Source organism: Peromyscus leucopus, chromosome X, assembly GCF_004664715.2.
Source record: "Peromyscus leucopus breed LL Stock chromosome X, UCI_PerLeu_2.1, whole genome shotgun sequence".
NCBI classification, from domain to species: domain Eukaryota; kingdom Metazoa; phylum Chordata; class Mammalia; order Rodentia; family Cricetidae; genus Peromyscus; species Peromyscus leucopus.
Window position 1 is genome coordinate 47,296,406 of NC_051083.1, and position 12,787 is coordinate 47,309,192.

Here is a 12,787-nt window from a genome sequence, read left to right on the forward strand (position 1 = left end):
GATGGTTGGTTATGTAGAAAAACGGCTACACATCCCAGGTACACATCGAGTTCACTTCTTCACCACTTGAGGGAATACTGATTACACATCTGGTTATCTCTCATCCCTTTTTTTTCATTATGGAAAGTACCTTAGTAGTTAAATTGCAAGGAACAGGATATAGACAAATGTATGTCATGAGTTGGAAATAAGGTAAACTTTTGCATCGTTAAGCAAGTAATCTGTCATTGAAATACATCCATAGCTCTTGTTTTTTAATTGTGTGTGTGTGTGTGTGTGAGAGAGAGAGAGAGAGAGAGATACACACACACACACACACACACACACACACACACACACACACACAGACAGAGAGAGATGCCTTAGCACATGTGTGGAGGTCAGAGGACAACTTTGTGGATTTGCTTCTCTGTCACCATTACATACGTTCTAGGGCTCAAACTCAGATTGTCAGGCTTGAACAGCAAGTGCCTTTACCTGCTGAGCAACCTTGCCATGTCATTTTGTTTTGTTTTGTTTGTTGTGCAAGGGATAAAATTTAAGGCCTAGGAGAGAAGTTTCTGTATGCACTGAAGAGTGGAATGTCACCATGCTGTGGAGAATGTCACATCTAACATGCAATCAGATCTAATCAGATGCAGAGAATTTGGATACAAAATAATGTGTAAGAAAAGAACTAAAATATTGATATTTTAAAATCTCTATTATTATTTTATGGATGGTACATGGGGATTTAAGAATGTCTTCATTTGTGCTTGCATTTGCCCCATTCGTGTTTCTCGTACAGGCAGACCTTGAATTAGCAATTCTCCTACTTCAGTCTCCATGGTGGCTTAGATGACAGGCACACACTACCTCACCCAGCTGAGGTGAGGGAAGGTTTTGATGACAAAGCATACAATGTTTTTGACACAAGACCTGAAGCTTAAACAAATTTCTAGGACTAGTGCTAGGACTAGACTCATCTGAATCTACCCACCCACCCCCACCTGAAACTCTTTCTCCCTTCTGAAACTCTTTCATCATCTAGTCTATTTTCCTTCTTCACTCTGAGGATGGATTTTTCTCAAGCATTCATCAGGTAGCAAGTTGCACAGGGCTCCAAAGGATTCTTCAGTCTCAAAGTCCCCAAGGCATCATCCTTTCGTGATTACAATCTATCCATAAATACAGTCCTCCATGAAGAAATATTTGCCTACTCCTAGCATCAAATGGTCCTCTTGATCTGGCCAACTTCAGTGGCATGGAACAAATGGCGTGGGAAAGAAGTTTGTGTATCTGCTTATTGGCTAGAGTTGTGTTGATCTAGGCTGGTTCAGCTGGACGTTCCTGTTTCTGGCCCAAGAAGCTACAGTGACCTTTTAAACTACCCCAGGTGATGTCTTGGGTTGAGTGGCTCTGCTCTGTGTGTACTCATCATCCTTGGGTCAGTAAGAAGGTTTTCTTTTGTACATATTGTCCTGGTGATGGAAAGAGGACAAATGGAACTGGGTGTGGTGGCACATACCTGTCATCCTAAAAGTGAAGAGACAAAAGCTGGAAGAGCATTAGTTGAAAGCCATCCTGAGATACTGTTGCTGTGATCTAATAGCATGACCAAGGCAACTTAAGGGAGGACTTAATTTGGCTTAAGGCTCCAGAAAGATAACAATCCATTTTGGCGGGGAGGCAGAGTAGCAAGAGAGAGACATGATGGCAGCCGTGAAAAGCCCAGAGCTCACATCTCGCATCACAAGCACAAAGCAGAGAAAGTGAACTGGAAGTGGTACGAGGCTTTGAATCTCAAAGTCTCCCCACAATGATGCACTTCCTCCAGTCAGGCTGCATCTCCTAAACCTTGCTAACCAGTGAAATCAATGTGGAATCATATGTTCAAATAGCTGAAACCACTACCTTCCACTCCCTGGCCCCATAGACCTAATGGCCATATTATAATGCAAAATGCAGTTAGTCCAACTTCAAAAGTCTCCATAATCTTTCACTATCTCAACACTATTTAAAAGTTCAACGTCTCTTCTGAGAATCAAGGCAATCTCTTAATTGTAACGCCACTGTAAAATGAAAATCCAGGTTACATACTTCCAACATATAATAGCACAGAAAATACATTACCCTTCCAAAATGAAGAAATGGGATCATAGCGAGGAAATACTGGACCTAAGCAAGACTGAAACCCAGAAGGGAACCATCAGACCCCATAATGTCACGTCTTATGGCTAGCACTTTAGTTTCAAGGAGCTTAGTTGCATCTGCCCCTCTAGTTTTGCAGCTTGCAACATACATCTCTCTCCTGTGCTGGTTCCACTCCCTGTATACAGCTCTCCTTGGCCGACGCCCTACAACTCTGGGATCTCCACTGCAACCCAGACTTCACTTCAACGGCTTCATGCAATGGTATCTCACAGACTTCTTCCATGGAAGGGCCTTCATGCACAGGATCCCCTGTCACACCCTGTCTGGTCTCAGTGGCTCTCAGAAACAATGGAGGGAAAATATCCTTTCACTCTTACATCTTTCATGCTTCTAAAGCTAGCACCATGTAGATCACATTGTCAAGTTTGGCTGCTAGTTTGGAATTCCCCCCACATACATGTCTAATCACATTAGCAACAGATCTTTTATTCAGTTGCTTTATAGGAGCGGAAAACATGTTCTTTTTCCAGTTTAGAAAATTAGCTAGGTGGAATCTTACCCTGAGTGTACCCTTCCCTTTATTACTGTGTTGAGCACAAACCTTCTCCTTAATGGTGTTCATTCCTTTATCTCTTACAGCACAAGCCTTTGCTGCAACATTAAGCCACCCAGTGCTCTCTATTTCTCTTCAAACTGTACATTTTGCATTTTTCCAGCATCATTTTCTCTTTTTCATTATAAACCTGCATAAGAGTTATTAATAACCATGACATAAATTTAATATTATGCTGCCTTGAAATTACCTCTATCAAGGAAATTAGTCCATTAATTCTAATTTAGCCTCAGTCAAGTTCTTAGTGCAAGGGCAGAATGCAAACAGATTCTTTGCCTCTGGCCCACTTACTGATATTGTTGCCCTCTGAAACCTTTTTACCTGGGCCTCTGCAGTCCACATTTTTTTCAGTACTACTGTCTTCCAGGCTCATCCTAGAAAGGCCCTTTAAGCTCTGCTCACAGCATTTAAGCACTTTCTTAGTACAAACTTCCAAAGCTTTCCACATTCCTCCAAAAACTTGCCAGACTCCTGACAGAAACAGTCCACTGCTGGTACCAACTTCTATACTTGTCCCTTTTCTGTAGCAGGGATAAAATACAATGACCAAAGCAATTACGGAAAAGAGAGTTTATTCTGGATTATGAGCCAAAGGGATGAGTCTATTTTGGTAGGGAGGCATAGTGGCAAGGCATTGTGGCAGGGGCAGAAAGCTGCTAGCTCACATCTCAGTGGCAAGCACAATGCAGAGAGAATGAACTCGGAGTGGCAAAAGGCTTTGGAATCTCAGTGTGACTCCAGTAAGGCTGTATCTCCTAAACCTCCCAAACAGTGCCACCACACATGGACCACATGTTCAAATATCAGCTATTCGATGTCTCCTAAGGGAGATGTGATCATTCAGAGCATGGCAGCTCCATATCACGATTCTCTTTTAAGAAAAGTGCAGAGGGACAAAAAATGTGCTACCTCAACCTAGAATCAAAACTTCCGTTCTTACATTTCTCTTCAGGTTTTATTATCTGAAGCAAGTTATGTGATCAATCTCAAAGTCAAGGGGCAGGAATGTAAGCTCTCTGTAATATGAACTTGGCAAATGACTGCATGCAAGTGGACCTGAAGAACTGAAGCTGACAGTGCCACCTTGAGCACCTTTCCCCTTTGATGACCTGTGCATCTACGTTGGACCAACACAGATGATAATCATGGTGACTAGTGGTAGAAGTAGAAGACATAGATCCAGGTGATAGAACTGACTTGTTCCTAAGAGTGGTTTTCAATGTTACTAACAGTCAAATATTGACATTTAAATGAATGAAGGGAGGCAGGAATGGTGACTCATAGCTGTAATCTGTGACTCAGGAGGCTAATGCAGAAGTGTTGTTGTGTGTTCCAGGAAAGCCTGAACTACGGAATGAAATCCTGTCTTAACGAATCAAATTTAACAAGGCTGAAAAGATGTCTCAGTGGTTAAGAGCACTGTCTGTTCCTTCAGAGGACTCAGGTCAAATTCCTAGCATCCATATGGTGATTCACAACCATCTGTAACTCCAGTTACAGGGGACCTGATGACTTCTGACAAAGATGTGGTGCATGGACATATATGCAGACAAAACACCAATACATATAAAATGTTTTTTGAAAATCAACTTTAAAATAGTCCCATGCCTATATTGTTTTTGCAGGCCTTTTCCCCCTTAGGCGTTTTGCTTGTTTGCTTACTTCTTTTTTAGAGATAGGATCTTGTATAGCCTAGAGTGGCCTCAAATTATGTTGCTAACGATGATCTTGAACTCCTGATCCTCCTTCCTCTCCTGCAAGGTGTGGAAGTGCTAGGATTACAGATGTTCACCACCCACATAGCCTTTGTTTGCTTTTGTTTTTGAGACAGAGTGTGATGTATCCCAGGCTAGCTTCAAACATGCATGGAATCATGGATGACTTTACATTTCTAATCCCTCTGCCTCCCCCTCCCCAATGTTGACATTAGAGTTCTGCACCACCACCGCTAGTTTGTGTGGTGGTGGATTCATGCATCTCATTGACAAACACTCTGCCAATTGAGCTTTATTCCCTGTCCTATACCTTTAAAAAAAAAAAAGCTATATCCCTAGCCCCTTTCCTTTCAAGTTTATTTTGAAATAGTGTCTTTCTAAGTTGCCTGTGCTGGCCTTGAACTTGATGTGTAGGCAGACTTCAAGTGTGCTATTCTCCTGCTGCAGCCTTCTGGTTTGCTGTGATTACAGGTCTTCACCAGCACAATTGGTTTATATGATTGATCTTGATTGTTTAAAGAACAAAATCAGGGTCAGGAAGTCATAAGACTCAGTATGTATGAGGTAATGGTAGGAGGAAGAGGAAAAATTGTAAACCACAGAGGTTCACTCTAATCGTCCTGGAACGGGGTCCTGATGCAAGTTAGTTGCTATCAGAGGAAAGGTATTAGGTATCAGGAGAAGTAGGGGAGGAGATAACTCCCAGCACTTAGGGGAAGAAGTTGACATAAGCCCAACAGGAATATGAACTCTTTAAACTTCCTCATCTCTGAATTCAAAGTAAGCTGCTGTTTATCTTTCTATCCTCACCACTTCCTCATGTGTACACTAACAACTGCCACGAGCATGTTCTTCGTTCTCCAAAGACATCCTGTTCTTCCCTGGTCTTTGCCTTTGACCTCGGTGTTTCCTTCATCTAAGATGCTGTCTTTCTAATATCTGCCTATCAAATTGTTCTTATTCTTCAAGACCTAACACCAGTTCCTACTCCACCTCCTTTTGAGCCTGTTTGTTTGTTTGCTTGTTTGTGACAGAGTCTCGTGTATAAATGGTCTAAACTCTCTATGTAGCTGAGGATGACCTCGAATTCCCATCTGCTTTTGGCCACCTCCCATGTTCATGGTTTTGATGAGTTCCTGAGGCTCGCCTGGTGTTTACTATGTAGCTGAGGTTGTACTTAATCTTGTAATCCTCTTTTCTCTGCCCCCTGACTGTTGAGATGACAGGTATGTACCACAGTGTTAGGACAGAAGGAAATTGGCAGTGATTTTCCTGCCTGTGCCTCCTCAGTGCTGGGATTGCAGGAGAGTACCAACCACAACCGGTTATTATTATTATTTTTTTAAATTTTATTTTATAATTTAATTTAATTTTACATATCAGCCCTGGATTCCCCGTTCTCCCCCCTCTGTGCCCCCCTGCCTTCCCCCCAGTCCACCCCCCCCATTCCCATCTCCTCCAGGGCAAAGACTCCCCTGAGGATTGAGTTCAACCTGGTAAATTCAGTCTAGGCAGGTCCAGTCCCCTCCTCCCAGGCTGAGCCAAGTGTCCCCGTATAAGCCCCAGGTTTCAAACAGCCAGTTCATGCAATGAGCACAGGACCCGGTCCCACTGCCTGCGAGCCTCCCAAACAGATCAAGCCAATCAATTGTCTCACCTATTCAGAGGGCCTGATCCAGTTGGGGGCCCCTCAGCCTTGGTTCATAGTTCATGTGTTTCCATTCGTTTGGCTATTTGTCCCTGTGCTTTTTACAACCTTGGTCTCAACAATTCTCGCTCATACAAACCCTCCTCTTTCTCGCCAATTGGACTCCTGGAGCTCCACCCGGGGCCTAGCTGTGGATCTCTGCATCCAGTTCCCTCAGTCATTGGATGGGGTTTCTAGCATGACAATTAGGGTGCCATCCCATTACCAGAGTAGGTCAGTTTGGGCTGTCTCTTGACCATTGCCAGCAGTCTATTGTGGGGATATCTTTGTGGATTTCTGTGGGTCTCTCTAGCACTTTGTTTCTTCCTATTCTCATGTGGTCTTCATTTATCATGATCTCTCACAACTGGGTATTATTATCATCATCGTCATCATCACCATCATCATCATCACAATTATGTATTACCAGTGCTTGTTTTATCCATCTTTTCTCCACTTTCCCTCTTACTGCTTATCTGTTGCGAATACTATGCATTATCTGGATCAAATAAAATGAAAGTTCTTACTGCTTCTGCTCTTGAAAGACTCCAGTTGCTTTAAAGAGACTTGTATTGGATAAATAAGAATTGCAACCTTTAGAACAAACTAAACAGAAATAAGCACAGGTGGTATGATGATCTCTACAAGGGGACTAATAACTTTATTTAAAGACAGTCTCATGTAGCCCAAGCGAGCCAGAAACTTATTACATAGCTGAGGGTGACCTTGAACTCTACTTCTCAGGTCCTGGGATTACAAGCCTGTGCCACCAAGCCTGGCCTCTAAACAGTTTTTCAAAGACAGAATCCTGAGAGTAAAGGGCAGACAGAGGTCATTTCAGCAGAGCCAGCAGCTCATGCAAAGTTCCTGGGGCTTTTTTAAAAAGTGCCAAAAGACCCAACACATAAATATTAGTGTTTGGATCTTGATAAATTAATAATATAAATATATAAATTACACAAATGCTTTTGCATTTCTTGTATCTTCTGCCACCCTTTCATGATCCATTATTAACTCCAGTTTATAAAGGAGATAACCTAGTGTCAGGGTTTAAATGACTGTTCTAGAGAAAACCAAATTAACAGTGGCAGAACCAAGATGCCAAAATCGGTTTTCTGATGCCAAAGAAGTGCTCTTTCCTCTACATTCTGCTTCTCAACTCTGGTTTTCTCCGATAGTGGAAAACTGAGCAAAAGGTCAAACAGAGGTTCCAAGAGAAAAGTTAGGAACTGCAAAGGCAAAATGGTAAGACCTTCGCAAGGTTTGTTCTCAGGTACATTCTATTTTAAAAAGCTATACAAAATCCCATGTCACATAGGTAGACTAGTGTCCTCATCCCTTCCCATGACTTCTTACCTGTTTTCAGTGGTTGGCACTGCCATTCACATAGGTAATAAAGACAGAGGCAGGGAAACAGAATGACTTCTAACCTATTTAAATAACTAACGTGGAGGTGGTGGTAAGAGCCAACAAAAATGTCATAACATGGAAAGGAAGCATAAAGAACTATCGGAGAGGAGTTGTGCAAATCCCTTGCCTGAAACTCTGTTGTTTTCTGTTTTGTTTTGTACAGAGCCTCACTGTGGAACCCAGAGTGGCCACAAATGTAGGACCCAACTGCTTAAACTTACGAAATTCTATTTTCTATATAGTGTCACTCCAGCGGTGTGCCTTTAAAACACCAACCACTAAACAACAGATGCTAACACAAAACAGCTTGTTCCTTTGATGCAAGGTGAGATGCCCAAAAACAATGTAGTGGGAGATATAAGAAAGGGCAATACAGATAAATAGGATCAAAATACATTGTATACCTTTTTTTTTGTTTGTTTTTTCAAGACAGGGTTCTCTATGTAGTTTTGGTGCCTGTCCTGGAGCTCACTTGGTAGCCCAGGCTGGCCTCAAACTCACAGAGATCTGCCTGGTTCTGCCTCTCAAGTGCTGGGATTAAAGGTGTGTGCCATCACTGCCCAGCTTGTATATCTTAAAATTATTATTATTATTATTATTATTATTATTATTATTATTATTGAGACATGGTCTCACTACATAGCCCTGGCTTTCCTGGAACATGCTATGTAGACCAGGCTTGCTAGGATTAAAGCTGTGTGCCACCATACCTGGAAATATTTTTTTTTAAAGAAGTGTAACAAATAATAAGATTGTTATCTGCAAAAATTTGGTTCTCCTTAGAGAACAGCACTGCCACCTTTAGTAAGATGTGGAAATTGCAATTGTCAAGGAACAATACTATTTTTATATACATATATATGTATATTTTATATACATATATATGTATATTTTATATACATATATGTATATTTTATATACACATATATGTATATTTATATACATATGACAGTCTCTCTTAATTTTTAGATTCAAACAATTTAAAATTTGCTAGTAGCACAGGGTTAATAAATGACCAGGCTATCGATTTTCTGCTTTTTATGATACCATGTGACCTTCTTGAATTTTAATAATCTTAAAGAAATTATAGTAAGAAATAACAATATCAAGGTGGAAACTGCAATTCTAATGGCTTCAAAAAATAATGCCTTAGTTTTCCTGTGGTGTGTACCTAACTGAAAAGATACAGATTAGAACATGCTAACTAGTAGTTTGTCTCTACATTTTTATGTGTTTATTTTATTGATTTAAAAAATGGTTTCTTTATTTTCCTGAGTGTGGTGCACACACCTTTAATGTGGACCAGCACTCAGGAGGCAGAAGCATATGGTCATCTACATAGTGAAGCCTTGTCTCAGAAAAATAAAGGAATACAAATAAGGCTTATTTCTATTCTCTACGTCTTTCCTGCATGTATGTATGTGTACCATGTGCATAGGCAGTGCCACAGAATCAGAAGTGAGTGTCAGGTCATGTGGAACTGGTGTCACAGCAGTCTGTGACCTACCATATGGGCCTTGACCAGAGCAGTAAGTGCTCTCCACCTACCATCCACCTCCTCACCCCTTATTCTATTTATTATGAATGTGCTTCTGTGTTTGACATGTGTGGGCATGTTGCCATGGTCCATATGTGGAGGTCAGAAGAGTCAATTCTCTTCTTCCACCTTTTGTGTATTCCGGGTGTTGAACCCAGGGTGTCAGGTGTACACAACAAGCATCTTTCCTTGCTGAACCATCTCACTGGCCCAGCAGTTTGTCTAATGTCTAAGCATTGTTTATGTGCTGAAAAGAATGCATCTACAGACTAAAAATCCCATGTCCCTAAATCAAATGGTTTTTCAGGAACAACGAATTACAAAGAGAGGCCAATGAGATGCCTCAGCAGGTAAAGGTGCTTAATGCAAAGCCTGAAGACCTAAGATTGAACCCCAGAATCAACTCTTTCAAGTTGCTCTGACTTCTACACACGCACTGTGGCACAAACACAGACACACAACAATAAATAAATGTAAAACAAAAGAGAATTAAAAAAAAATCACCCTTACATTTTACCACCTAACCCCCCAGCCCTGAACCAGAGTAGGTACAAGTGCTAGAGATAATGAAATGTCAGATCACTGCATAAAGTGGTTGAAGCAAGGCTTATATCATCTTCAAACTCCAAAAATCCATTTAATTTAGACAGAAGACATACAAGATTAAACTTGAAAGAACATATATTATATACTTTATCTTAAGCACAAGGCAGAGAAGTGATTAATAGTTTATTTTAAAAATACTTTTTAGACTTGGTCTCTGACCTTGAACTCATTATGTAGCAAAAACAACCTTGACTTCTGATCCTCCTGCCTCTACTTCTCAAGTTCGAGCATCATATGTATATGCCACCACATCAGCTTGTTTTTCTCTTTTCTTTTTCCCTTTCCTTTCCTTTCCTTTCCTTTCCTTTCCTTTCCTTTCCTTTCCTTTCCTTTCCTTTCCTTTCCTTTCCTTTCCTTTCCTTTCCTTTCCTTTCCTTTCCTTTCCTTTCCTTTCCTTTCCTTTCCTTTCCTTTCCTTCCCTTCCCTTCCCTTCCCTTCCCTTCCCTTCCCTTCCCTTCCCTTCCCTTCCCTTCCCTTCCCTTCCCTTCCCTTCCCTTCCCCCCCCCCCCTCTCTCTCTCTCTCTCTCTCTCTCTCTCTCTCTCTCTCTCTCTCTCTCGTCAGGTTTTCACTGAGTAGCCCAAAATGGCCTAGGAGTCAATTTTGTGGCTTTATCCTCCACGTGTGGATTGTGGGTTTACATGTGTTAATCACCAAGCTGAGGCTGGAACTTTATACTCATTTCTAATACTAACAGGCTGAGTGATCTTGAGTTAACTTCTTAACATCTGTATTTCTATTTTTAATATATTTTATATTTTCACCCCCCATGTGTCTCTGTATCTGCCTCTCTCCCTCCCTCCCTCCCCCCCCTCAAGTGATGGGATTATAGGTGTGCACCCAAGTTGTTCCTGGGATTACAGATGCCCAGCGACACTCCTGCTTTATCTGATATGGGGAGGATCTTGGGACTTTATGCATTCTAGGTAAGCACTCTCTACCAACTCAGCTGTTTTCTCTCTCTCTCTCTCTCCCTCTCTCTCTCTCTCCCTCCTTACATCCCTCCCTCTCTCCTTTCCTCCCCCACTCTTGTTTTTTTTTTTCATTTTCTCACATGTATGCAGTTGAGTCTGGTCTAGAACATACTATGTAACCCAAGCTGCCCTTAAACTTAACAGTGATCCTACTGCCTTAGCCTCTCAAGTGCCAGGATTATAAATGTGCACTACCACATGTGCCTTCCTTGTTTGGAGGGAGGGCCTTATGCACTCTAAACTGTCCTCAAATTCATTGTGTTGCCTAGACTAGCCTTGAACCCTTGACTCTACTGGCTTCCAAGCACTGGGATTATAGGCAAATGTCAACATATAGCCGCCGCCTTCTTCTTCTTCTTCTTCTTCTTCTTCTTCTTCTTCTTCTTCTTCTTCTTCTTCTTCTTCTTCTTCTTCTTCTTCTTCTCCTCCTCCTCCTCCTCCTCCTCCTCCTCCTCCTCCTCCTCCTCCTCCTCCTTCTCCTGGTTTTCTGAAACAATGTCTTCCTATGTGTCTCTGACTCTGTCCTCAGACTTACTATGTGGTCTGAATAGGCCTCAAAGATGTGACAATTGTTTTGCATCAGTCTCCTGGATGTTGACAGTCTTATATTTCAACGTTCATATGAGCTATATTCATACAAATTAACCTGAAAAGATGTCCATGAACTCTCAAGTGAAAAATGGGTTGCAAATTGGAATTTTTCACTACAAAGGCCAGGGGAAGTATGAATAATATAATCATTACCTCAGCAAACATAATGGGTAAGGAATAACAGAAAACCTTTTACTTGTATTTATTATAAAATAATCAATTCATAAAAATTCAGTGAAGTAAAAATATAAACATCACCAGTTGGTCATATGGGAGTTATTTAGTTTCCTGTGGCTTCTGTGAACAACAACATAAACTTTTTGTTTAATACAAAGTTTAAAAACACATTCACAATCTTATGAGACTATGGTTAGCAGTTCAAAATGACTCTCACTGGGCTAAAACCAAGGTGGTAGCAAGATTTCATTCTTTTGGAGAGAGCTGTTTTCTTGCCTTTCACAGCTGCAGTGGTTGTCTGCATTCCTCGAGTCAGCACCAGCCAGTCTGGTCTTTCTCATCTCTTGTTACCCTGACACCCTTGTCCACTTTTCGGGACACTCGGAATTGCATTGAGCCTGGCAGATAAGCTAGGATAATTTCCCCATTGTAGGCCATCGGATCAGATTATTGTTAGTCTTTGTGAAATTGGAAGCCTTCATTTTCTGTTGCCATGTAAGGAAATGTATTCATGGTTTCTGGGGATACGAATATGGACATATTTGGAAGACTGTTACTCTGCCTACCAAGGAACCTAAGGATAATAGCTGCTGCCGTGACTGAAGAAGCCTCCCCTGCAAACCTGAGAGTGTGGAATGCTAGTGATTCATCTGGAGAGGTCAAATGTGATGTCACAGTCTCATCCTGACAGGACTTGTATCTAGTATAGTCTGGAGGGAAACCTGATATATTAATTTTGTACTTAAGTTGAGCCCAGGAAGCAATAGGATTTCTCATTCTTTTATTGCTTCATCTTTCCCCTTTTGATTTATTTTTATTTCGAATTTGTGTTTAGTTTTGTGTGGTGTGTGTGTGTGTGTGTGTGTGTGTGTGTGCGCACGCGTGTGTGCACCAGTGTGGTGTGCTTGTGAAAATCAGAAGTCAATACAGTAGCAGTCAGTTCTCCCCACCATGTTGAACTCAGAGATGAAACACAGTTCATCAGGCTTGCTGACCTGTGTATTTACCACTGAGCAAACTCATCTACTCCTTTGGGTTTTAGAGACAGAGTTTCATTGTATATCCCAGACTGGCCTAGAACTCACAACAACCCTCCTGTCTCAGCCTCCTGAGTACTTAGAGTGACAGGCATGAGCTTCGATACCCAGCTGGATGTGCTATTTGATCATTCTGTAATGCACATATGTATCAAAATATCATATTAGACTTGATAAATATCTACGATTGCAATGTATAAATAAAAACCATTAGTAGTTGCCATTTGCAGTGATGCAGGCTTTAATGCCACCTAATTGGGAAGCTGACTAGAGGTATATCAAAAGTTCAAAGCCACCTTGGTATACACT

The 12,787-nt window shown here is 41.3% G+C and overlaps 1 pseudogene; it reads right to left on the reverse strand.

Moving 5' to 3' along the window:
• Positions 1-9,638: 9,638 nt before the first annotated feature.
• Positions 9,639-9,817, reverse strand: LOC114683598 (annotated as a pseudogene).
• Positions 9,818-12,787: the final 2,970 nt, after the last annotated feature.